The sequence below is a fragment of the Pseudopipra pipra genome, chromosome 10 (genome assembly GCF_036250125.1).
Source record: "Pseudopipra pipra isolate bDixPip1 chromosome 10, bDixPip1.hap1, whole genome shotgun sequence".
Classification (NCBI taxonomy): Eukaryota; Metazoa; Chordata; class Aves; order Passeriformes; family Pipridae; genus Pseudopipra; species Pseudopipra pipra.
In genome coordinates, this window is record NC_087558.1 from 11,098,740 (window position 1) to 11,125,153 (window position 26,414).

At 42.9% G+C, this 26,414-nt stretch overlaps 1 long non-coding RNA gene across 3 annotated transcripts in view; it reads left to right on the forward strand.

Annotated features, from left to right (window-relative positions):
- Positions 1–26,414, forward strand: part of LOC135419611 (uncharacterized) — a 103,613-nt gene that overhangs the window by 26,047 nt on the left and 51,152 nt on the right. Inside the window, exons 2-3 of one of the 3 annotated variants that reach the window (XR_010433056.1) lie at positions 10,761–10,910; positions 23,436–23,653. This is a non-coding gene — a long non-coding RNA (uncharacterized LOC135419611). Of the gene's footprint in view, positions 1–10,760; positions 10,911–18,163; positions 18,610–23,435; positions 23,654–26,414 lie in introns of those variants that run through there. The other 2 variants (XR_010433058.1, XR_010433057.1) reach the window with 2 other exon arrangements.

Below are 26,414 nucleotides of genomic sequence, written 5' to 3' on the forward strand. Positions count from 1 at the left end.
TTATTTGTTTCTCTACCTTAAATGTTCTTTAAACAAAGAAAACTTTTTACTTATTAGCCTATTTTCCCCCTTCCAATCCCCACTGCCAAGGGAGCTCAGGTCCAAATCATTAATCAGAACTTCCCCTAGCAATGTGACAAAGAGGGTCTGAATGCTTCCAAACAGTGAAGTGTGAGCTAAAGTTTTTGAGAAGAAAGTCTTGCATGTTCAGTATTGTGCACCAGAGTTTTGCCATTGGATTTTAGTTGGAACTGGATCAAACTTTTACTTTGAATGCACCCGTGATCAATTAATTTCAAGCTGTGCCCTCATCTATGGCCAGAACAAATCAAGATTTTTCTCTTCTTCCCACATATGCATAAGTGACATCATGTTGTTGGGTAAATGTTGCTTTCTTGTCCAGCCAGCAATTTGTCCTGGCTTGAGGTTTGGTAGCAGTTTTCTGCACAGTGTGTACCGTACTGCACAGGACACCTGGAGAATATGCTTTGCATTTGCAAGTAGTTGCTACATATTTAGGTAGCAGAAAAGCAAGGATTGCTGATCTGTGTGTGTTAGGCAGACAAAGGCAAGCTTGTTAACTTAGATCTTGAGCCTTCATTGCATTTGAAACTACATTTTTGCAGATACTTGTTCCCAGCATTAAGATTTAGGCACTACATACTCACATGGAGCCATGTACAAACCACGATTTGCTCTGAGGTGTTTCATACCAATCAGCCTGTATAAACCTCTTTGTTGTGAAAAGCTGGTGTGGATCAGAAAGTCAAAGTCCCACTGGAACACTGGGTAAAGGAGTGCTGTGATGCTGACCCAGTTGGGCACATTAATGATGCCCTCATGCCTAATATGACAGTACAGCTCTTCCAGAGGTGAGAGTCTCATTTGCACTCAGGTCTCTTTAAGCTCTTCTAGGATTCGTGTCATACATAGGGCTCCACTGTATCGCTACACCAATGAAAATGAAAATTAGTTTTTAAAAGAATTTTTTGAGTTTGATTTGCTTGAAGACAACATCCAGATTTCATGACTTCCATAAGAAGGGAGACAAGTGAAATGATTCAACCAAGGTCTTATGACTAGAAGCAGCCATGCCTTCCTATGTGACAAGCCAGTTTATCTCACGGAGGAACTGCTACATGTCCAGCTATGTCCTGATCCTTACTCCACCCAAGCAGAAGAATAAGTAAGAAACAGGGCTGGGTTTAGCACTATCACAGTAAGAAAAAATTATGAGATGTGGTTCTGTGATCAGTTATCATGGTCTAATGTGGAACCAGTAAGACAGTCTGGTTTTCTTTTGAAAGCAGAACAGGGTTCTGGAGAGGAGGCACAGGTAGGTTATGTGAGTCTGATTGGCTCTAGGATGGCTTCTCTGTGCTCTAGGGATCCAGCAGCATGTTCAGTCAGAGCAACTGGGTAAGTTCATCCCCTTGATAGCAGGGCTTTGGCACATTTTTGGCACTAACCATGACCCGTTGGGAGGAAATACTCCTGCGGAAGGGATGTTTGCTGAGAACACTGTGCCTCAAGCTGGTCCTTCTTCCTACTGTCCCATCCCATCCTTCACCACTGAGCTAAGAGATGAGATCTTTCCTTCTGGGTTGTCTGAGGGAAGGAGAGGTGCACCTAATAAACACAATTCTTTGTGATGCTTCCTGTTCTTAGTGCCTGTCATTCTATAGTGAGGCAATGACTGGGGTCCTGGACTCTTTCACCAGGATCAAACAATGAATAGAGAGTTGTCATCCCCCTCCAAATCTGGCCAAGGTTTTACAAAGCCCACAGGAGTTTTCGTATGCAGACACAGTCTGACTAGTTCACATTAATGCACCAGTTTATAATATCTAACAGAAATTCCCAGTAGCCTGAGACTCTGCCACAGACAGATGTGTTACCATTTTGCAAATGTGGAGTTAACGATACAATAGAATTATTTAGAGAGCTGGTGATAGGATTATGACTCTAGTGTGTCTGACTCTCAGATCTATGCTTTCCTATATCTATCTTCCCTAGATATTATTTAGAATGATTTTTCCTTCCAAACAAAAAATAATTTTGGGAAAGACAGATTCCCAACTCAGCTATGAAATGTCATCTCTGTGATGATGATGATTATGGGATGCAGCAAATGCATGCATAATTATTCTCACTGCTCGCAGAGCAGCAGATAGACCCATTTGCTGCCTTCTGAAATATATAACCAAACACTTTTCCTCATGCTGTCTGCTCTGTGCATTTTCATGAGCTTGTTCCCTAGGGCTTATTGTGAAATTATTCTAATTTTTTGGAGTAGGGAGAAAAAAATGAAATCTTTCTGTTGGAAATGGCATTGATTTGTCTGTGAAGTCATTACAGCTGTTTCTCTCTTGAAGGCGTAAGAAGAGGAATTCCTGATTTATTTATTTATTAATATAGGGAAGTGAGAAGCAGTCTGATAGTAAGAATGCACTGAATTTTGGAAGCAGTTCTTACAGTGCTTTCGTGTTATATATGTGAGAATGCAGAACAAGGATAATAAAGTAAAGAGTATTTTCTGACTTTCAGATGCGTAGCTTGGTCTGTGTCAATAGGTATAACTGGATCTTGAGGTAGGGTAATTTATTTGATGCAAAGGGTTGTGTTCGACAGCCTGAACTTGTCAGCCTTGAGTCACATAAGGGAAAGCCCAGCAGGATATGTAATGTTAGTGTTCACATAACATAATGAAAAATACCCTTCTGAACTATTTTCCATTAAATATGAAAATTGAAATTACTTAACAAAACACTTTTCTGTCCCTGTCTTTTAACAACAAACAAAAGCTCTGATATGCAGTCTAAAATTGCTCATCAAGGGAAGAGACCAGGCTAGGATTTAGTAAATGGCTTTTTTTTTTTTTTTTTGAATGAAGCAATTAGTTCTAAAGGGAACATGTCATCTTTGGTACATTGCTAAGGTAGAACAGTCATTGTGCTTTCTGGCACTCCATCAAGCAGCTCCTTGTGCATAGTTATTGGAGAAAGTGCATTTACACGTACTGTCGACGTCCGATGCCGGGAAGAGGTTTCTTAAATAACAAGACACGGGCTATTATGTGCATTAGCTTTATTATTTTTTAAAATGTGCCTTAGCCTTTGGGGACTGAAGGTACTTAATAATATGTTGCAATTACAGTGTGCCAATGTGTTGTCCTCATATCTCAGGTGCTTGACAATCAAACAAGTGCAGCTTAACCCTTAGATGTCCACTGAATTTCTAGCCATCTGCTTTTATGTCTAGAGCTTGTGACGAGTCCCTAGTGCAGTGAAGGCCAACATACATCTGTGGCTTTGGTGTATTGCCAGAGACTGTCCCGGGAGGAACATTGTCTTCCACCCCTGGGTATGCTTAGCCTACTTATGAGATATAAGCTCCATGCTTTTGGTTTGGATGGCACGATGCTCTGGAGACGGAGCACGATCAGACAGCTTGCCCCTTGGAAAGCATGTGTTTGGGGGGGAATGTTGTGATTTAACCCCACCTGGAAATCAAGTACCACACAGCTACTCACATATTCCCACACCACTGGTGGAGAAGAGAATAGAGGAAAAAAAAAAAAAGGAAACCTCATGGGTTGAGATAAGAACAGTTTAATGATGGAAATAAAATACAATAGAATAATATCACTAATAATGTTAATAATAGTAATAATAATTGTAAAAGACAAAGGAGAGCTGAAATGGAGGGAGAAAGAAATAACACCAAGGCTGCTCAGACAGCAGTAAGCTAAGAGTAAAGTCCCAAGTCACAAAACTCACCAAGGAGAGTTGAAGTAGTGATGTAGAAGAGACCTGAACTAAAACGGCTTGTGAATGGACCTGTTCCATCCCTAAAAGGCCAACATGAAATTACTTCTTCATTGTGGGTTTTTTGTTTGTTTTCCCCCTCCAACCTCCTTGGTCTTGAAAAAGCTCCCAGAATGAATGTTAAGGAGTTGCCGTGTTGCAGCATGTCAGGTACATCACCTTTAAGTCACAGAAAAGATTCATTTTGAGTTGATCTCTGCTAGATATCCAGGTACAATTTGTCATTCATTATTTGTTCTCTCTGTTTTGTAACTTGTCTGGGTGTGGACAGGAGGAGGCAAATGGAGAAACAGCTGCTGTCTGTAGGTATCAAACAACAAGAGCTCAAAGCAGACAGTCTTTGTTTGCAGGACAATATAAAAGCTTTGTAGGTGGTGCATAGTGTTTGTTATTTTTTCAATTTTTGATTTTTTTTTTCTTTGGAGCTTGAGTACAACTCAGAGGGAAACTTTTGATATGCAAGAAATTCAAGGAAGTTTTAAATATCAGGTGAAGAAGTCAAGCAAAAGCTCAGAAGAACTAGTTGAGCTATGGTTCTTTGAATGGTGTCTGGTCAGTAACGGGGTTATGAACCACCACAGCACTTCTTTTTGTGATTTTTTTGTGTGTGTATGTGTGGGTTTTGTGTGCTTTTTTGTTTGTTTGTTTTGGTGGGGTTTTGTTTTTGTTTTGTTTGTTTGTTTGTTTAATTCTGAAGAAGAGTTATGTCCTGCCGAGGAAGCTTGGCTGGCACCCAGATCAGTCCTACTTATATCTTTAGGTGACTTTTCTCTGTGCAGTATGAAATGAGGTGACGTGACGGTGCAGTAGACAAGCTGCAATACCTTGTCCAGGAAGAATTGCTCTCATTTGAGTCAAACCCTGCATCTGCAGTTAAGCCAACAGTCCTTTATGAAGCAGGGGTATGTAATTCTCCCCTGTTGTGCAGACCATTCAGCAGAGCAGTGTCAGTCTCTGTAGTGTGTGCATTACAGGTACAGATGTTGGGATCACCAATGAGGTTAGAGCTCTTCTGTCAGAAGCCAGTGTTTGCAGGATCTCACAGGTTGTAGAGTTTTAACTGGTTCAGCTGGTGCCTCCTGTGCAAAAGGTCATTCTTCTCTCTTATTTTGGTCTTGGTTTTGTTTTCTTTCTTTGTGTTTTGGAAAGTTCCAGTTAAAGTGGTTCAGCTGTTTTGGAGAAGGAGACTGGAAATTGTTTGTTAATAACAAAATAAGCTTAATTGTCCTCCTCAAGTTCCATATTTTAGAGCGGGATCTTGGGCTTTAAAGGACAAAGGGTTCATGGAGTCCCTATAGTGTTAAGGAGATGCTTTGCCTGACATGTCTATGAGAATCTGTGTATAGCCAAATTATACATCTCTTCTTGCAAAAAAATTGAAAGGGGGGGTGGTGGTGAAGCAGTTTCATTGTGTTCAGTGTCTGCCAACAAATCCTCTTGATATTTCCTCTGCTGGGATGGGAATATGGGTGAGGCTGAGCAGATCTGTCTTTGGTGTTGCTTCTCCCAGCTGAAGGGGGTTATTGTAGGGCCATGCTCTAGGAAATAGGAAGTGTCAACCAGATGGATGTGGCTCGGGCCTGGCAGATATTATCAACCACAATACTTGAGTTAGATTTCAGAGCCTTGTTCCAAAGTGTGGAAAATATGTATCTTATCATCTTTGTTCCAAAAAAATTGATATGGGCTACACAGTTCTCGTCTTTCTAGCAGATACACTACCAAAAGGCCACACTTTTATTATCACATTAGACACATTTTCCCTAAGTCGAAGGAAAGCCCTTCTGTAGGCTCCTGTTCTGACAGAAACAGGAGTTATGCTGCTGGTATTGATATGAATAAGGAAATATACAGGGTCATTGGCTCCTCTTCCTGATTTGGCTACTCAGACCAAACCTGTAAAACCTACAGCAACAATTAAAGGTCTTAAGGAAAGTTCTGTGCAGAAGAGGGCTGAGGAAGACTGATAAAAACACAGGTGAGACTGATGAATGGGGCAGGGAAGAGGAAGAATGGCTCAGTGCAGGAAATAATTATGGTTCCCATTACTAGGAAAATCTCTAAAATGGCAGTGAGGATTAGACTTCTTAGCTTTTTTATTTACTGATAATGCATAAACTAAAGTAGGTCTCCATCCTACAGACAGCACTAGTAGAGCCCTGGTCTCTTCTGTTCATAGTCATAAGAAGACAGTCAATCTTGCACATTCTGAGAGTTCATTGCAGCTTTACAACTTTGCTTGGAGCAACAATTCTTTGATGAGCTTCAGGACTCCCCTTACCTTCCCTCATGCATCTAATTCAGAATAGGGGCTATTCTTAGAACTGTTGGTATTCCTCAGGGTGAAAAGTCCCTGGAGAGGTACTTTTAACAAGGGCATGTAGTGATAGACAAGGGAGAATGAATGTAAGATGAAGGAGGTTAAGTATAGGTTAGATATCAGGAAGAAATTATTTACTATAAGGATGGTGAGGCACTGGCACAGGTTACCCAGGAAGGCTGTGGACTTCCCATCCCTAAAGGTGTTCAGGACCAGGCTGGATGGGAGTTTCAGTAATCAATTTAGTGGAAGGTTCTCTGCTCATGGCAGGAGTGTTGGAACAAGATGCTCATTAATCATTCTTTAACCTAACCAGTCTATGATTGTATGATATTTCTGGAGGCCTTGTCTAATAGCTGTGATTAGGACTGAGCACTGAGGTGTGACTGAAAGAGCTGACTTTGAGAGCTGACCACTAAGCTCAGTATTGCACATCCTTAGGATTTGGATCTTTCTAGTCCTTGGCATGCTCAACACACAACATGGGATACTGCAGAAGCCCAACAAAACCATCCAGGTTGGAGTGCAAAAAGACTCCGTTGCCTCACAAAGTATTCCAAGCAGTGGAAGGAAACCCTAAACCACCAATTTATTTAACAAAAGAAGTGAAAAATTAAAGCCAAGAACTGCATAAAAGGATGGGCATTTTCTGCCTTCATGGATGCCTGGAAACACAGAACAAGTTTCATGGGAGAAGTCAGCTCCAACTGGGAACTGGACCTCACTTTCATGTTTACTTTGCAGGTCTAAATTGATTTGTTATGCTGCATGGGCACCCAAGAGGCAGGTAGCTCCATGGCTCACTACCAGCCAACTCAGCAGCTGCCTGGTCAAGTGGGTTTGCTTCCTACATAAAGCTTCTTGCTGTTGGCTCAAACAACTCCAGGCACTTGACCGTCTTCTTCCAGTAATTCCTATTGCTGTATTTTGCTTGGGATTGAGAGCTGAGCTTTCACTGAGAGCTTTATCCTGGTCTCTTTAGCATCCTTAGACAAAAGACTAATGCACTTTAGGTGCTTTGTGGGTAGGAAGAAGCCTTCTTTGCGGAAGCTTGATGTTTGGTAGCACTCTGTAGATCATCTTTGCTCCTCATAAGAACCTTCTAGCTCCCTAGACATGGAAACCCCCTGCCAACAGGTTTGTATGCCCATTCTGCCTGTGTTGTAGACAGACCTGGAGGGTGCTTCTATTTTTCTGATCGTCTGAAATCCTGAGCTCCTCTATGATATTTTTTGTTGTTGTTTGGGCTTTACTAGGAGACCTCCTGGGAGACTGGCTCTTCTTTTTCTCTTTCTTCATTTGGATGCTTGATTCCTGGGAACATGTTTAGTGGGAGAGTCTGAAGAATGCCTTTTTCCTAGAAGTGAAGTCGCTGCCCAGAAATGTAAAGCCAATGCTGCAGGGGATTGCTGAGCTGTAGCACTTTATTCCTGGAACTGCATGAGACAGCTCACAGAGCATGGGAGGTATTGCCACCTTGCTGATGTAGAGCTTTAGGGAATTATGCAATACTTTCATGCCTGAACAACCTGAAGCCCTGTATCTTCTGGCTACTTTCACTCCTCTGTGAAAGTACAGAAGCATGGTACACAGCGCTCTCCTGTCTGCTCCTGTGATTCCTGGTAACACATGGTGGGAGAGAGGGGAGAAATTAACCCTCCTATGCACCTGATGGAAAGTGCAATCCCTTATGTCATGTGTGCGTGGCAGCAATTCCTTCCTGACCATGAAGATTGACTGATGTCCTAAAGAGCAGAATTTAGATCACTTTTGTCTTTATTCTCAGAGCTACATGGATAATTAATGCCTATGAAATGACCCAGCTGCAGTATTTGACTTGGTGACCTTCACTAACAGTGAATTTTGTGGGCTGGCTATACAGTGGGGGTGGGGAAAGCTTTCCTTTATTCTTGAAGAATGTGGGAATGCTTCATAGAGATGTGAGACTGGAAAAGAGGCCTTGAGAGATTGTCTACACTGATCTAAGCAGCTGAACCGTGTGACACTTTCTGGTGAGGGAAACAGGAGGTAATAAAAGACCTCACCTGATTCTCATGAAGCAAAGCACATATCCTGCAGCAAAAGGGCTGTGTTTACATGCAGTGATTGTGCACCCATGGTTCCACTTCATATTTAAAATTTCTCAAGTTATCTGTGCATTGGTGCTGGCCTGGGAGCTTTGGATAGTGAAACCCTCTGTACCATCCCATGAAAACATTGCTAGGCATCTTTACATTGTCCTGGACCTGTGCCCCAGTGGCTCAGGCCAGGGAGTGAGAAGTCCTTGGCCTCTCTGCTCAACCTGCTCATCAAAGGGCCTGTTAGAATGAGCTGAGCTGAGTATTTTTGTGTCTAAGGCCCTGGACAGAGACTACCAAGTTGATTTGGCTGGTCATACATAAGTAAGCAGAGAGGAGCTCTCATTCTCTACCCATTCTGAGAGGCTCCATGGGACAGCTTTTCCTCTCAGTTCGTTCATTTAGTCTCATTATACCTTCAGTTATGTGAAGTCTGCTTGAAGAACTAAAAGGTGCACTTTGCAGCCAGCCCAGGGAGACATGGAGCACACTCTGACTTGAAACCCATCTCATCTCATGCTGACCTATTTTGAAACAGTAAATTCCTCTTCTCTGACTTCATTTACGTGCTGGCTGTCAAGTTATAAGAGAAGAATTCGACGGTGCCGATGCTGTTGTTTGTATCAGCAGACAATCACCAGCCTAACAAGAGTTTGTAATTTGACTAACAGCTCATGACATTATTATTCTTATTTATTTTTGGCAGAAGAAATGCAGCAGCAACTTGCTTCCATGGTATCAGCTCCAAATGTCTGTGGCATCAGATCAGCCAAGGCCCTTTTTTAAAAATTCAGCCATACTCCCCCACATCTTGCTAACTTTACAGTCCCCCATGGCATCTGTGTGCAGTGAACTGAGCTGTTGAGACTAAATGCAATCAGGCTTCTGTTAACGTGGAAATGTACCGGCTGCTCTCCTGCAGTATGGATTCTCATTCTGTCTAGCATATGGTAGCATTAAATCCAATCTGGAGTGCCTCTCGTTACCACACTGTTAGTCTTTGCAGAGTGGAGAACCCTGAAAAACAAGTGTGAGAGAAATATATTTCGGGAACTGGCTCTCCTCTAGCAGAGCTTGTCGGAACCTATCAAAAGGAGACCTTACCTCAAAAACTTGCCCTGGCAGCCATCTAAGCAAGTACAGAAAACTGACTTGAACACTGATGCAAAAGCCATGTACTTCCCAAGGCAGGTATCGCACAGGGAGAAGGGGACAAGGAGAGTCAGACAAGAGTAAGTCCATTATTAACAAGTTAAAAAGCTAGAAGCAGTCTACTCTTCTGCTACCAGTATGGGAGAGATTTTGATTCAGGAAGATAGCCTCGAGTATGAAGCCAGCAGTTATGTAAAGACTTGATATAAATGTAGGCAAAACAAGGAATATATCCATCCACAGAGAGAAAAAACAGGAGTACTCCTTTCTGCTCCTGTGCTTTGGTGCCTCGTGACACGGACAGACAAGGTTCTGCACAAGGCCTTTTAACTATTTAGTATTTCATTCCAGCTTTAGCTCATGCAGCACATAAAAGTAGCCTTGGAATTTCTTCAGTGTTAGCATATCTCCCATTGTCATGTAAGGTAGTTTAATTTTAATTTTGCTATTTGAGTGTTATGAATAATTCAGAGTGTTTTCTCACTGTCGACTCTGATGGATGTCCTCAGCTCTTCTTCCTTGAGGCACTCAGAGCACTGGACTTAGTGAAAAAGATACAAGCTGCATCTGAAGTGAATTGGGTTTGAGGCAAGAAATCTATTGCCATGGCCCAGCTGGGACATGGGCATCTGAGTCATGAGCTCACAGTGCTGCTTATTCATCGCTTTCTTTGGTCAGTCCCACCATGAGGACCAGAAGCATCTGTTCTACTCATGCACACCCATGTTATTTGTTACTTGCAAAACCCCAACCTGTTTGGTGCCCTAAGCCTTTGATGTGTGAAGAATCCCAAATTGTGGGCTGTGGCCAGAAGTAAAAGCTAGTGAGTGAACACATTTGATCTTAGCACCTGCCTTTTCTTAAATAGTTCACTGAAAATTTTGTATAAGTGGCCTGTATCTGGCTGTTGAGAAGAACTGGGGACAGAAGTAGTGTCAGTAGCTCAGGAGTGTGATTACAAAAACCTCAAATCCCGAGATGTAGGAGGGAAAGGTGATTGTAGATCAAAGGCTACTTTTCCATCCTGGAAGCTTAAAGTCTGTATGGCTGAAGCTATAAGTGACTGTAGCATCCTAAAGTGCTTCCTGGCAGTATTATGTTTAAATAAGACTAATGTGCCTGTTGGATATACCTACTTCTTTCTTTATTACACTTCTCCATAGTTCTTGGTAGAGCTAAGACATGGGAAACTGTGCATTACCTGGCTTGAGCTCTGGGCTTCATTGGTTCTCACATGTGTAATATCCCTTTGTGAATATTTTACTGTCCTGACCCACAGTGCTGTGACAATCTGAGATGGGAACAGCTATAAGCAGATCTGTGAGAAAAATAGAAACAGACTGTTGGCTAATGAAGTTTTGTGGTTTTCTTTTTTTTTCTCAGAGAATGCTTTTAGGCAGGAGAAAGACCTGGACCAGAGAGCAAATGAGGTAGACTTTGGACCTTCCTCAGTTCCAGATGGCCAGAATATTTCATGTGTGCTCCATATTTCATGTGGAGAAACCCTGTACTTTACATGGAGACAGAGAATAGGTATGCTCATCCTCCCCTCAACACAACCTCATTTTTCTGTTTATTTTACTTCAATTAAAAACGTGAAAATTGGCCTGGCAGGGTCTCATTTTTGACTTTTAGGCTATTGCAGTATTTGCTTATTGTGGCTAGTGAAAATGAGGATAATCTTCATCAGGAGAGCTGAGTAGACCAAGAGACATCTCATCTCCCCTGGGAGGTGACTAATCCAAACTTAATCCAGAAAGATAAAAATGCAGTTTAAGAAAGTATTTTAGCACGGGTTTAAAATCTGAAAAACATGATGGAATTTAAGAATAAACTTGTGTGTTTATGTGCTTATGTGAGTATGGGTAGAAAAGGGAGTATTTCCAAGTAACTTCCTATTTCAGATTCTTAAATCTCTTTCTGAGAAAACCCGGATGTCAATTTTTTCCTGACTGTGAGTGGTTAGTTTGTCCTCAGTAGCAGGAGGATAAGCAGCTCTTGCTTGTCATGTTTACCCTAAATGTGACAACAGACAATTCCTAACTGTGTAACTCTCTCTTCTCCTCCTCCACACAGCATATTCACTTAGTTGCCTCAGTGATATCCAACTGGGCTTCATCCCAATTATTTGTTTTTCTGGTAATCATCCATATTTCCATGTAAGAAAAAAATGGCATTGGAATAACTGTGGTTTTGCAAAGTAAATAACTGAGCAGAAACTCTATGCATCTGGAAAGGGAAGAAGGGAGGATTATTTTTCGGGGAGACATTTTCTTTGGGTTTAACCTATATCCTCAGATTCCATCACCAGAGACCTTAAGCTGGGCTGTACTCCTTTCTGCTCCTGTGCTTTGGTGCCTCGTGACAAGGACAGACAAGGTTCTGAAAAAGGCTCTGTTTGCATTGATGCCACTGTGTGCTGGGAGGGGGGAAGTACCTGCAGGGCTCAGAGCTCAAATGCTTGTGGGTTTAGTCTGGCAAAGTTCATTTCAGATGACTTAGATCCCTGCCCAAATGCTATCCCTGTCTTGAAAAGCGAGAGGTCTGGTTTGCCAATGTATGGTGTCCTCATGGTGTCTGACAGAGACCTCCTCTGTCCTATCACTTCTGGTCAGCTTGGTAATCTTAGCACTTCTGATGACCAAAAGTGCTTGGGCTTTGTCTTCCTTTGACGTTTCTGCTTCTACTTTGCTGATCTTTTGCTGCCTGTTCTCATTTGGTTTCTATCGTCACCCATTACTGCAGCTCTGAATGTCCTATTTCTAGTTCTGATTTCTAGCTTTACAGAAAGAAAACTGCAGTTTCAGCAATAGAAATAGATAAAAATTCTTGTAGTTTCTGCAAACTGTAGTGAACTGTCAAGAAGTTGGTACAGAGGATGCAATGTGAAGTGCTGAGATGGACAGGTGCTGCACCTTGGGCATTTGGAGAGTGCTGGTGAAATAAAAAGGGTGAAGTTGATGGCATATTTTTGGAGACCCATGGGCTATAGATAATGACGTTGCCATGGTTTTGATTACAGAAAAGGGCTGTTAATTTACCTGTAATGATCTAAAATAAATAAAAGAAAAACGTTAAAAAAAAATTACAGTAGTCATGACTTGAAGGCCATTGGGAATCAATGGCCAGCACTACAGATAACAAATATTTGATATCCTTCATTCTTTTACTCTGATGCTGTGCACAGTAATTCACAATAATTTCTTAGAAACATGTTTGAGGAGAAGGGTGTGTGACTATTCATGCTTGATGGGATTTTCCCGTGTTATTCTGGGGATAAAATATCAAAGGTTTTGGGAACTTAGTGAGACCATCAGTTCTCTGATGGGACTTCAAAAGAAGAATTGTAAGGCTGTAAAATGTGTATATTTGACCTTCATCTCTTAGTCAGTTCAGTTCCCCTTGGCCAACTTGGGATAAAGCAAATGAATTACTCAGAGATATTTACTAGTGTGAAGCACATGAAATGCTCTAATCACAGGCAATTTTTGAATGACCAAAAATAAGAACTTCTCACTTCTGTGTAGCATGGTCTGTTTACAGAGTAATGAAAGGAAAGATGTCTCCATAGTAACCTGCAAAGCAGGCAAGTCTACTTCTTCCACTTCGATACAGTCTTCAGTAAACAGATTGTACATCTGGTTTAAAAAAAAAAAAATAGAAAAATATATAGAATAACCCACACTTTTGGGTTATGTGACTTCCATTACTACTGAAGAGCTGTTGGGTTCAAGATCTGTCCCTCTGCTTCCCAGTATTTGTTACATTTGAAATGATCTATGAAAACCAATAAATTGTAACAGATGTGAATTGCTGTTACATCAAGGGGTCTCTACCTGAAGGGTTCTTCTGCGGGTGAAGAGACAGGGTGCTGTAAATAGTCTTTAAGCATGCAAACAGATACTGTGAAGAGAAAACATTCCTATTGCCTGTGGATAGGGCCAAAAGTCTCAAGCTTACCTTGAGAAAGAAAATATGATCAAGCCTAGACATGTGATAGTATTTTCTGAGGGTAAGAGGAGTTAATATTTAATGGATTTCTGACAAGATTATACAATTTTCCTTGCTTGAGAACAACAACAAAAAAAAATTAAAACAAATGGACACACTTCACCCCACCCCCCCATAAAAACCAAACCCAACTCCAAAAAAACACTGTAGAAATTCTTTAAGTAGAGATAATCAACTCTTTAGACACTGGGTATGGTTTGGTGACTTTTTGAGTTCCCATTCAGTGCTGTACTCTGTGATCCATTATGTTTCCTAGGGGATTCTCCTAGGAAGCAGGTATGTTATTTTGGGGAGCAGAATATGAAAGCTGCCTGCTGTTTTCTGTGTGATGCCTCTTCTGTCAGACCTCTCCTGTCAGAAGAGCAGATACTTTGTAACAGAAGTGAGGTCCAGCACAAGAAATAAAAAAGGATGGTTGAAGAGTGGCTTCAAACATCACTGCTTGAAAGTTCAAGAGTCATTCGGGGGTAGAGGAGCAAACTAAGCCAGTAGTGCACTGCCTGGAGGTGGCTGTGTGACACGGGCATCTGAATAGGGACAGAGACTGGAGTGACCCAGGCACCAGACTCTGGAGACGGGATGAAAGGTAGGGCTTGGCTGACAGGGTGCCCCAGTCCATTCCTTGTACTGGTGTCTAGACTCTTTCATGTCTTTGTTTCAGTACGCTATTACCAAACCCTCCAATTTCCTTTGTGGCTCTGGAGAGATGACTTGTAGGAGCTCTAAAATCCAGCTGTTTTTCAGGCTTTTTTGATCTGAGCAAGGTAACCCTAGGGATACAGAGGGGACAGGTTTCTGGGACTCCCTATTTCAGCTGGGCTCGTCTGATTGACCATTGGTATTTCCTAACCTGGCAGATGAAAATGGAAATTACAAATTTTTTGAAAATAGTTCCAGTTAGTTGTTGGTTTTTTTTTTGTTTTTTTTTTTAAACTTCAGTAAAAGTTTTATTCTGGTGAAGACTGACAGATGATGCAGGGGACAAACATTTGTGGATCCTGATGTTATCTGAGCAGGATTCTTGACTGTTGGGAGAATATTGAGACCTGGACAACATGTCTTTCTTCTTCCCTGGAACTGTTCTAAAAACATGTAGATCTGATGCCTAGGGATATGGTTTAGTGGTGGACTTGGCAGTGTTAGGTTAAAGGTTGGACTCGGTGATCTTAGAGGTCCTTTCCAACCTGAATGATTCTATGATTTCTTGTGCTTTTGCTCCATGGTTTTCCCCCCTTCCACTGGTAATATGTGCATTAATTTCTGCTGTTCTCAATATCTCCTATTGCCAACTGTAATCCTGCATTAATCAATAATAATCAGAGCTTCCTAGCTGCTGCCATCTGTTTTCTCAATACGGGCTGTTTTTAAAACAGCTCAATTTGTGGCAAAGCGCTTCCAGGGTGTGGCGTGTGTGGAATTGGATGGGGGCTCAGAGCCAGCGGGGCAGGATGGGGAGACGGCACACTCCGGGAGGAAGGATGCTCTCGGGGAGCACGTTCTGTCATCCCTGTCCAGTCCCTGGGAGTCGGGAAAGGTTTCTCCCCCGGGAAGCGGGCTGTCCCCGGGAGATGCTCGCGGTGCCGGGCGGGTGCTGTCGGCGGCCATCTGCTGCCACCTCCCGTCCGACCGGAGGTGCCGTGCGGGAAGGGACGGCGGGCACTCGGCGGTGCCAAGGGGAGCACGTGGGAAACCACCTCCAGCCTTCACGTATGGCATTTGTCATGTTCTTTAGATTCTGACCGTGGTGCCGTTGTCTGCAAGGGCAGCGAGAATGTCAGCAGTCGTGGGTGCTGTTGCCGTCTGCTGACCCCTCTCGTTGCATTTTTACTGTCTCTGCTATGCAAGGGCCTCGTTTCCTTTTGCAGTTTGTTCTTTCTAGGTGTCTTGGCCGCTTGGATCCCCCAACCAAACGAATGACCAACACCAACACCTTGGAGGCACCCGGCCAGCAGCACTAGCCAGGAGGAGGTGAGCTGACCACTTCCCTCCATCCCTGCGTCAGGACAGCAGTGGGGAGCAGGGTCTTCTCTCCCTTTTTCCACTCACTGCAGACCACATCAACTCCCAGCTCCACTGGCCTCCCCAGTCAGCTCTGGGTTGCTTGGTTGGGGCCTGGACACCAGAGTAGGGTGTGCCACAGTCCTGTGCCAGAGTTGCTTGCTGGCAGCCAGGCTCTGGCCAGGCAACTCTCCTGATGCTGGCTGGTCTGAGGTGACTCGCTAGTACTGGTGACTGGTTAGTAGTTGCTTTTAAAGTTGGATCCCTGTGTCTCCTTTCTGTTTTTTGGGGGAGGGCAAGGGCTATTCTTTGTCCCTGCTTGCTTTTACTTCTTTGGCTTGTTCTCTAATAGCTATTGCAGCCTCCCTGCTGCCTGCGGTGACTACAAATTTGAGCTGAATTAATCCCAGACAGAGGCTAAATCTGAGGCAAACTTTCCTTCCAAAATGTTCAGTCTGAAAAGACATGAAAGCAGGATGGTCTTGCCACCTACCTTCCCTGCATCGGTCTCATCGCAGGCAAAGGTTTGTTCTCTCACTTCACGCAGGACTGAGAGGCCCTTGGTGCTGTGCTGGGCACTGACCAGGCAGACATGGAAGGATGAGTCTGTCTGCCAGACCTCAGTGAGCAGACAAACAGAAAGCAGCAGCGTGGCTGGCACTGACAGGTTTTGCTTGCCGCCCTGGAAGCAGCCCTTGGTTGCAGCAGAGGTGTTGCTGCTCCTTCCCCAGCTGGCCCAGGCTGCTGGCACTGCTCAGACCCTCAGCCTGTCCTTGTGCAACCCTGTGCTGGCCATGTCTCTTCCTGTTCAGTTATCCCTCTCCATGTCTCCTAGAAGCATCAGGATTTCAGCTTTGGTTTCTCCCTATTTCCTTTCTCAAGGAGTCTTATTTCGTGGCGTCCTGCCCTTTTGTGCTGAGGTTTGCTTTCATGCTGCCTGGCTGAGGTCAGCATGTATTCCCACAGTCGCTGCCCAAGGGGGCTCTCTGATACCTGATAACACAGTTGCAGGCCCCAGCCCCTCTCTGATGACAACTGGGTGTTAGATCCCAAAGCAGCCACTCCTCCAAAATCAAACATAAGGAAGCCAATTGCCTTCCTCTTCACGTCCAGGTCTATGCTTGCAGGTATTCATCATAAAGAAGTGTTACAGCTATCCTGTGGGGGGGACCACAGCCGAAGCCCCCCTCCCATAAGGGACCTCACGGTTGATATTCCTGCAATCAGCTTTCCTCTGAATTCAGATGCTGCTTCTTCCTTGACTTGAGACTAGCAGAGAGATCCTTCCAACCCTATGCCTGTGACAGGTAAAAATCCTACGAGCTGCTTTCCTATGGGATATTTTTTTCTTCTTTTTTTTTCTTTTTTTTTTCTTTTTTTTGCTGTGGAGCTCCCAGTGCTGCCATATTTCAAAAGAGGCTGAAAAGCCAGAGCAAAGAAGCACAGAAAGCCCCAGAATCCCCTGCCATGGTGCTGTGCTGTACACATTACTGTGCCATGCAACAAGCTTTTTCTTTGGAATTCATAGATAATTGCTAGTCCTGTCAAGGGCCAGTCATTTTACTAGTGTAAAAATCACTATGGTTTTATTTCAAGCTTGAGAAACCACTTTGTCAGACTGGGCAAATTTTACCAAGCCAGTATGTGGGCTGTGGGCACAGCTGGAGTTAAACAGAAAGAGCCCAGTTCCACAAATACTAGATTTTCTCTTACTTGGTTTGAAACAGGGAAACAAAGTAAACAAGGGAAGAAAGGGCTGGGGAAGTGGGGAGAAGGGAAGGGGAGAAAGCTTCCTCCTTTTTGACAAAACTGTTTTCACCCCCTCATTCCAAAGAGAGGTTTTCTGACATACGGAGTTTCAAATGTTTGTTTGCTCTGCCTACTTGGTTATTTACTGCTCTGAGAGTCTGTGCTGCCTTTGCTGGCATGCTCAGTCTTTTAGGGAATATGACGGAGTGCAAAGCTGTTTACTTATTTCTACTAGCAGTCATTTAGCAATGAAGTAGTTTTTTGATCCAGATTTTGCCAGGAACTAGAAACTGTGGCAGGAACATGGTGGTGGTGGTGATCTTAAGGGAGAACTATTGCCTTTTCTAGGCAATAAAACTTTTGGTATATGCTCTGCTATCACTGGTGTATTTGACACATGGAAGAGGGAAGTTTTTGGAGAAACAAAGGACTTTGCAGAGAAGAGACTGGAGAAGGAAGGTGAGGCAGATGTTTATCAAAAGGCCATGTGGAGAATCTATGGGAAAGCCCAAGTCAGACAGGAATTTTCTGGGTCCCTTATCCCTGCTCTATGAACATCTCCCATCATTGCATGTACCCTCCAGCAGCTTTTCTCTTCTGACTTTGTCTTAGCAAAGGCTGTGTGCTGTCCCAGGGCTGGTCCCAGGGGTGCAACACAGCTGCTGGCCTGAGGAGTTAATGGATGAGCCTGGTCTCTGCCACCAGCTTTGGGCTAGCCAGACCGGTAACTTGCACTAACAGACAAGCTGACTACTATTGTTCTAGATGTTCATGACCCTTACAAAGTTTCATGTTCCTTTTGCCACATTTCTGTAGGGCTGCAATCATTTCTCGAGGGCCATGAGGCAAACACATCTTTTCCTTCATCCTCTTAAATTCAATGTTGGGAAGGACCACTTCGCTGCTGAAGACTATTGCAGTACACCTGTAGACTTAAACAGCATTCTCTGGAGAGCTTCAGGCTGGTACATTAACCCAACGCTAAGAAGTTTGCTCTTCCTTCAGAATAACCTGCTGTTTTCTCTGTTTTTCCACAATAGAGAGAATGAACGACATTTCATTTTATTAAAACCAGAAAGGATGCTGTTGGCCATTTTGCCCAACATCCTCATCAGTACTGGCCAGGGGGGTCACTGCTTGCTCTCTGGATTGGGTCAACAATATACCTCTGACCCAGGACTTTTTCAGGTAGTAATCTGAGTGCTACTGATGCTGTCTGAGCAATATTATCCTGCAATTATTCTGCAAAAAATTTATTTTTCTATATTTGTTTTGTCGTTTAAGGATCCTAAACCCCAGATTTTCTTAACTGTGTTTCAAGGAGGCAATGACTGCTTGCTACGTACTGGAATGTGACCTTTATATTTGATATTAACTAATGGGGACGAAATCGCTTTTGGCTCTTGATATTCCTAAGTGTTCCCCTTTGGGGGCTGGATTCCTTCCCAGCAAGTGGCAGCAGCCACCAGCAAAGGTGAGTTTGACATTGCTGCAAACTCTCCCTGAAGCAACCCATGCAACTGTGCCAGCACTAACTCCCTTTGTTCGGATTATTTATTGAAGGTGAACTCCTTGAGCATACAGAGCACAGAATGTTTTTGTGAGTACAGACGAGGACCCCAGAGATGTGCTGGAGGAAAAGACCTCAGGGCTGTGTCAGGCAGTGCATAGGCTGCAGGCTGCTACCTCCAACTGCTTTTGGCTACTTGTTTCCTGGCAAGGGGCAGCTCCCCTTTTTCTGAAAGAGCCTGTTGTTTCCAGTGACTGGGGGAAGGACTATTATCGTTTATGGTTTAGAAAGTAGGGAGAGAGAACTGGGATGCTTGACCCTCTGTGCCTCACTTTTCCTATCTATAAAGTGTGGGCGACAATATTTTACCTTCTTCAGAGGGACATTTGCAAGCTAATGGACAGAAAGTGCTCAGAAACTCCCCACCTCGGCAGTCTGGACACACTGGCAATTTGCCAAATAGCTTTTAGATGTGCCTCACCTAAGCAACAGTGGGTGACAAATGGTATAAACACACTGTCTCTAAAGTGCTGGCTGCTCCCTGGGTGCTGTGTGGTCTGTGAATCTGCAGGCAGTGCTGCTCCTTTACTATATGTTGGGAGCTTTCTCCTCCCTCTGTTCCAGGTTGCACAGAAGCCTGCCTGCAACTTTGCTGGCAGAACTGCTTTTTCAGCCGAGCAAGTGTTCCTGTGTTCCAGCACCACCATCAACTCAAAGAAAGTTTCACTAACAGGCCCTGGTGCCTTCAGGCCCCTGAAGGCCAGCATGTTTCTGCAAGCTCCAGAATGGGACAGTGTCTTGCATGAATTACAAATGCTGACATTTTTTATGGCATTGCAATTATGCTCTCTGCTGGCTCTAGACGCTCAGAACTAACCCTCTGTCATGACAGCAAGGGATTTCTCTGGATATTTATGCTGTGAGACTGGGAGCAGAATGCAACCCTGAATACTTTCAGTAGTGTTAACTTACCCTCACTGCTAGTATATGAGAAACCTGCCATGCTGTCTCTTCTTTGATATCTTCCTTGGATTTGTGCTGCTGCAAGGCTTCTCTGATCTCTTCCACTAAATGATGCAACCTAGAAGTGAACTTAACTTTGAGTTTTAAAACCAGAGTGATCTTTGAGAAAGGAATTACTTAGATCTTTGATGCTGCAAAAGACCATGCAATTGGGCCATACAGGAGAAACCCAATTGTTCAAATAGCAGGAACATGAGGAGAAAAGTATTAGTGTCAATCTTAGGTTAATTGGAAAATATTCAAAGGACTTTGTTTTGCTTAATTTTGAGGTTAGAACTTCCCTGGGGTTCTATGAAAAGAATGCAACACTGGCAGCTCCTTTGAAATGAGTAGGAGTAAGCTGCAAAGCAAGGAAGTTGTTAGAGGGGATGTGACTTCCTTGTGGCTGGATGGATGGGGCTGCAGAAAAGAAAAGATGAGAGTACTATGCAATTACTCTTGCTTCAAAAGAAGTCTGTGGTGTGACATAAGTGGATAAGTATGAAGACAGCATTTCTAAATCAGATTCATCTTCTGTTCATCCTGACACTCAGCATCAAAGATGAGGTTGCCCAGCTCCAAGCTCCCCCTGGATGCACACAAGAGCTATGGGAAGCACCAGACAAACCAGGTGTGTTCTGACTCCATCGGTCTGTCAGAAACACCACTGGCAGTATCGATGGTAAACTTGGCATTGCTCTGCCAAAAAAGGCCAGGTTTTTGGCTGTTGCTTGTTAAGGGCACTCCTTTTTTTTTGTTACCTTTTGTCTTTTTTTTTTTTTTGCCTAAACATAAAGTGTTTCACAGGGAATGTTTTAGCTTACATATATACAGTATTTTGCAGAACAGGAACCTGCCCGTGGTACTGACGACTCTTGGCACTGCTAAATGTAACCTGTGCACATGGGAGGGTGGGAAGATTCACCTGCCGAATCTGGAGCCTGCAGAGCCAGTTCAGCTCAAGGAGTCACATGAGGGAGCCTCTGAGGCTCCGTGCAGTGATGGGGGAGCAATACAGCAACCAGCTTGCCTGTCCTTCTCCCTGTACCTTATGCCAGGGTGATTCCAGCTGAGCACTCTGCTACACCATCTACAGTAGGGCAGCACAAGTAGAGGGAGACTTTCCATCATGCTGGCTAAGAGGAAGTTTTAGAGCAGCTCTTTAGCCAGGGAATTATGAGATGGAGAAGCCTATTCAGATGGGAGGCAGATTCACTTTCCTAACCTACTTTTGAAGAAAAGGAAACTCTCCAGTATTTTGAGGTTCTGCCCCACTATATTGCCTCAGAAGCATTTCAAGCCTTTGGAGAGCTTGAAGACTGGTAACCATGTTCAGGGGTGTAGTGTTTAACCACATACCCAGATTCAAGACAGTGGTGGTGCAGTGATGGGAGCAGGGCAGAGAATTGCACTTGCCAAGACTGCCTGGGAAGTGAGCACACTACCAGCCTGCGAGCATGACCTCCAGCAGATCTCTTGGAAGAGAGAATCCTGCAGGCTTCTTAAGTGTTTCTCAACCCTTTTGGCCTGTGAGCCAGTTCTGCTGATTGAAAAATCACTTCTATTGATTGAAGAACTCTCTCTTCCTTCTAGCAGTTTGAATCACAGAATAAGGAAAGTGGGCTTCAAATCTCTCTTGGATTTTTTTTTTCTTACCCACTTTGAACCACTGTATTGAAGACTGAAATGGGCTATTCTGGTTTGGTCAACTCCATAAGTTACACCACCAAAATCTACATGGTTACTCTCCCATCAAAAGCCAGGACCTCTTTTCTACCTCCAGAAAGGTACCTGATCTTGGGCTGCAGACATTCAGGGAAAAAATCCATCACTTCACTTGTGTTGAACCTTCCTGCCCAACCTCACGTTAATTATGGAGGTTTGGTTTTCCTTCTGATTTTGTCTGGCTAGTTCAGGCTCCCAGCTCTCACTTTTTGCTCTGCATTTCACCTGTGGCTTTAAGTGCACTGTAGTAGCAAATATTTTTCCATACTGAGGGAACCAGTACTTTTAAGCTGCCACGACCTTCTCTTTTTGCTCCTGCAATGCTTAAAAGGCTCTGGGAATACTCATTATCAGTGTTGTGTAATGGTCATAGTGCACTCCAAGAGTCAAAAACATATTGTAAAAAAGCCAAAAGCCACGCCTGTGTGGACTGGCCCCTTCTATCCAACAAAAGAATAACCCCTGGAGAGCTTTAACCTCATACTGACTGCTAACATCATTGCTTTCTCCTGTCAATATCTCTCAGTTTTTCCAGCTTAGGTTCAATTCAGATTCAAGACTGCATAAAATATAGAAGAGAAAATTCTGGGGGAAAAAACCAACCTTACACATTATCTATAATTATAGACTGCACATTGTATTTATCATTTTAGACTGGGTACAATTTTGTGTTAATACAGAGTAGTATCCCTTCTTTGGGAAGATAGTCTTAAGTGATTCTCTAATGGAAATAAATTGTCATGTACAGGCAATAAAAGCATACTTGGAAATTTTGCTTTGTATTTCAATTCTGCAACATGAAGATTCTGAGCTTCTATCTTTGTTGATACCTATTTCTTGTGGTAATACTGAAGTAGATGAGTTGCTTAGTAAGTCTGGGTGACCCAAAACAACACAGGGGGAAGGTGTTCCTACCCTCTGATGGAAGCATAGCCCAGAGGGAATCAAAATCATTGCAAGCTGCAGTTTTGGCCAGAGCTTGGAGTGATGCCCTTTAATAAGATGTGTTGAAAACTTCCATTAAATAAATGTCCATGACCAGTTTTGCAAAAGATGCAAGAGAGAGACCTGAGTCAAAGCCAAGCACGTTTTCTGTGCCTTGGAAATGAATTATCTCCAATGAGCCCTCCTAGGAAGTTCATGCTTTTTACCATATGGAAGTTACCATGGCCTTATCTTTGTGTTCATACATCTGTGGTTAGCAACCAGTCCAGCTGTACCAGTGCAGCTGTGCTAAGCTGGTATTTGCCTGAAACCCGTGTGAGTTCAACTTAGGTTCATCACCATGGTGTTTTTAAGTGTGCAGTGTGCTGCTCCCAGCCCCTGTGCCACTTTGTGTCCCCTGCTAAATGCAAGTTGAGGCCTCCTATTCCTTGTTTTGTCTGGGTGTGCACTAAAGGGAAAATTACTTAAGAGATTTAAAGACTAAAACAGGGGAGAGAAGGTGAGTGGTTAAACTATTGTTCTAGTTTTCCCAGTTGCTTTCTCTTGTATAAATGGAATCTGGATTGCTTTAGATTTGAGTTTGGTGTTATTAGAGTTTCCAAAAGTGGCATATAGATTTGGATGATAATCTGGACAAGCTTCCAGAGGTTCAGATATGCATAAAAGTCTTATAAACTTGTATTTCTGGTGCCCGAGTCTTTTACAGAACTCTTGAATAACCTTAGCCAGAGCATTCAACCTTTCTGCACTTGGAAAACAGCACTAACCTCCTATGAGCTGAATAGCGTGGGGGGAGATTCAGCTAATATTTGTAGAAGAGTAGGAGTTCTTTAGAGGCATGAGAGTCTTAGCTAATATTTGCAGAACACTTTGAGGTCTTGGGATAGATACTGCTACCAAAGGGTGAAGTGGTATTCACATGTTCTCTTATGTCTGTTGTTTACAAATAGAATAGAATGATGTTTTGAAGGTCAGGGACCTTGAGAACAATAGTGGGTTTGAAGCACTCATTTATTTTTACCAAGTTCAGATGCCTGGCATACACTAGCATTTCATTTATACAGAGGATCTGATCAAATATTTTGGTTGTTTAGAGGGGTTGTTTTGCTTGTTTTTAGGCTGTTGAAATGTCAGATGGCGAAAACAAGCAAGAGTTCCAGATGGAGCAACTGGATGAGAAACATGACAAAGATGGTAATGGGAAAACTTCAGATTCACACTTGATTGGGAGTCCCATGCTTGGGACTGGGAGTCCCCACCTGTGGCTTCCAAACCCACTCTCAGTGCAAGCTCTTGTGAAAAGCAGCATCCCATGAGGAAGTTCTTCATTACCATGGTAAGCAAAGCCAGTAACAGTTTATTTTCACTGTTCATTAGTCCATCATGTTGGGAATTGTTTGGGAGCTAGAATCTCATCTGGAATACTCAGCTTTTATGCAGCCAAGAAAATTATAAGCACTCTGCTTTAATGACCCCAAATTTGAATTGGGGTTTCTTGACTTATGTTAACAGGGCAAATAATTGCCTGGTAGTTTGATCTCATTCACTGGTGCTCATGCTGTTATTTGCACCAGCAGATGAATCTCTGCCTTCCTAACTTCTAGTGGGGATACAGACTAAATCTATATTTGAGTAATGATAGAAGACAAGACATATAATAAATGCTGTAAAATCCCTGGTCATTGATGGAAAAGTAAAAGCTGGTAAAAAGGGATCTATCTAATCAGACACAAAAAAAAAAGGTCTCACTTCCTCTAGTCTATGGCCAGCTTTCTTGAAGACAAAGGGAGGCATAATTTGTACTGGCAAAGCTAACCCTGATTTAAAATCAGAGTAAACAGTTGGTGCAAATTGCAGCTTTTGTTTGTTTACACTTGAAACTGCTAGTCACTGAGGGCTGGAGCTGCAACAAATTCCTAATGTATGTTGCCATCTAATTTTTTATACTGATGGGAGTTTATTCCCTAATGTTTTTGAAGCGGAGTACGGTAAAGAAGACGGAAATTACCTTGCAGTGACCAACTGAAACTCCTCCTTTGATGATGGTAATTGTAATATGGGAATGTGCAAGGACAGTATTAGGATGTGCTTGGTCAATCGCTACCATTTATTGTGTCAATCAATTATTTTAAGAGCTTAATTCTAAGTACTTTAAACTCCTGCTACCTTTGCTGAGAAGTTGCTAGCCTTACAAGGCTGTGTCCTTCGTTTCTGTGCCAGTCTAAGGGATGGACAGAGAGGCTTTCAGGAAGGAAAAGAGGTGCATTGAAAGCCACTAATCTGAGACACAGTGTGAACATGGTCTTTAGTTCTGTCTTGGAGACTGCTGTTCTAAAACACCACCTCAGGAGAGCCATGCTCATCAGCAGAGATATTCATAAGCTGCCATCAGTGGCTGTCCATGAGCTATTGTACCCAAAAGACAAAGGGGGACCGGAAATAATTATCCCTGAATTTGACAGTTCAGAACATGTGATGTATAGAGGAATGGAGCTAAACCCATGGGATCGGTACTGCCTAATTAATGGCTCTTTGTTACTGTGTCATAGTCTGTACTCTGCTGTGAGCAGCACACTCTAATAGGCAAGCTCCCTGTGCTTAGGTTTGGATCTTGCCAATTCAGGCTTGTTACATACTCCCAAAAACTAGTCTGGAGATTTCAGCCATGTAATATTCTGGCTATATGAGTCAAATAATAGGGATGTATGAGATCAGTCATATAAGCATGCTCATAACTGAGCCTTCATTTTAGAGGTTAGTATTCAGACAGTTAAACCCCAAGCATAATGATTATGTGAGAAAGTAATTATTTACTGGCTTTGAATCCAATGGTAGGAGGCAGATAGAGGTGCTTTGGTATAAAGGTATAGACAGTAACTTGCAGAACTGAGTCCTCCTTGCTAGTAGAAAAAATATCTGACTGTGTCAACTACAGTCCTTTCTTGTCTAATTCCTTTGCTTTCCATTTCTTTGTGGAAGGTAACTTTTTCTCCTCTGAGGAAGACGATCAATACAGTTAAATCGGAGCTGTGCAGGAGGAATGTTAGGGAGGCTGAAAGCATCTAAAATGCTCCTCATTATGTGTTTTGCTATGACATGAAGAGACACTCCTGTTGAAGCCTGTGGGCTTTCTAGGCAGAGGAACATGTAGTGTGAGGCCTTTACACACCTCTTACAGTACCCCACATTTTTCTTCCCCTCCAGCTCTGCCTTTTGTGTCATTTGTTGATAGTTATGCTTCATGCAGAATCAGCCAGATTTTCTTTTCTTTCTTATTTCATTTAACATTGCATTAAATTTGATGTAGCTTCAGGAAAGCTGCTGAAATAACACACGTGTAACAACACTTAAACATGCTAGAAACTTATATAAACCAACAGATGACTGTAGTAACCAATGAGGCTCCCTGTGCTTCCACATCAGTTTCTGTTGTAACAACTCAAGGTCTTTCAGATCACTTTGGTAGTTTTCTGTACTTTGTTTTTGGTGACTGAAATAATGCTTGCTCAGAGCTCATAGGTGTTTTCTTGTGATGAATTCCATGACAGACTGTCAGTGAGGATGTCATGGCTGCCTTGTTGCCATCTGCATGAGACATGTAGGGACACTGATGATGATGATGATGATTATGATTATTATTATTGTTATTATTATTATTATTTTATTTTTTTTAATCTATTTTAGCCAGATAGAAAATAGGCGATAGGCTAGCTCAGTAATTTTTGCTTGACTAATAAGAGTACAGGATGTAAAGCAAACTACTGTTAGAAGGCATCACCTACCCATGTGACACTGAACTGATGATCTGGAAATTAAACTGAAGTAGTTTTATTTTGGCTATGGTCTTTTATTGTCAGGTTTACTTTACCATTCTTTTGCAACATTCCCTTATTTTAGCCAGTGGTGTTTGAGCAAGCCATGGGAAGTCCATGTCATCAAGAGTACTGAGACAACTATTTCAGCTTCTGGAATTTGAGAGAGCATGAAGGTACATGTGGGGTCAGGCTGCGGTGATAGTGTAGGTGATGGATTGTTGGAAAGAAGACCTGGCAAGGCTGGGAGAGGTGCAGCACAGTGGAGCACATGAGGTGTGTGCA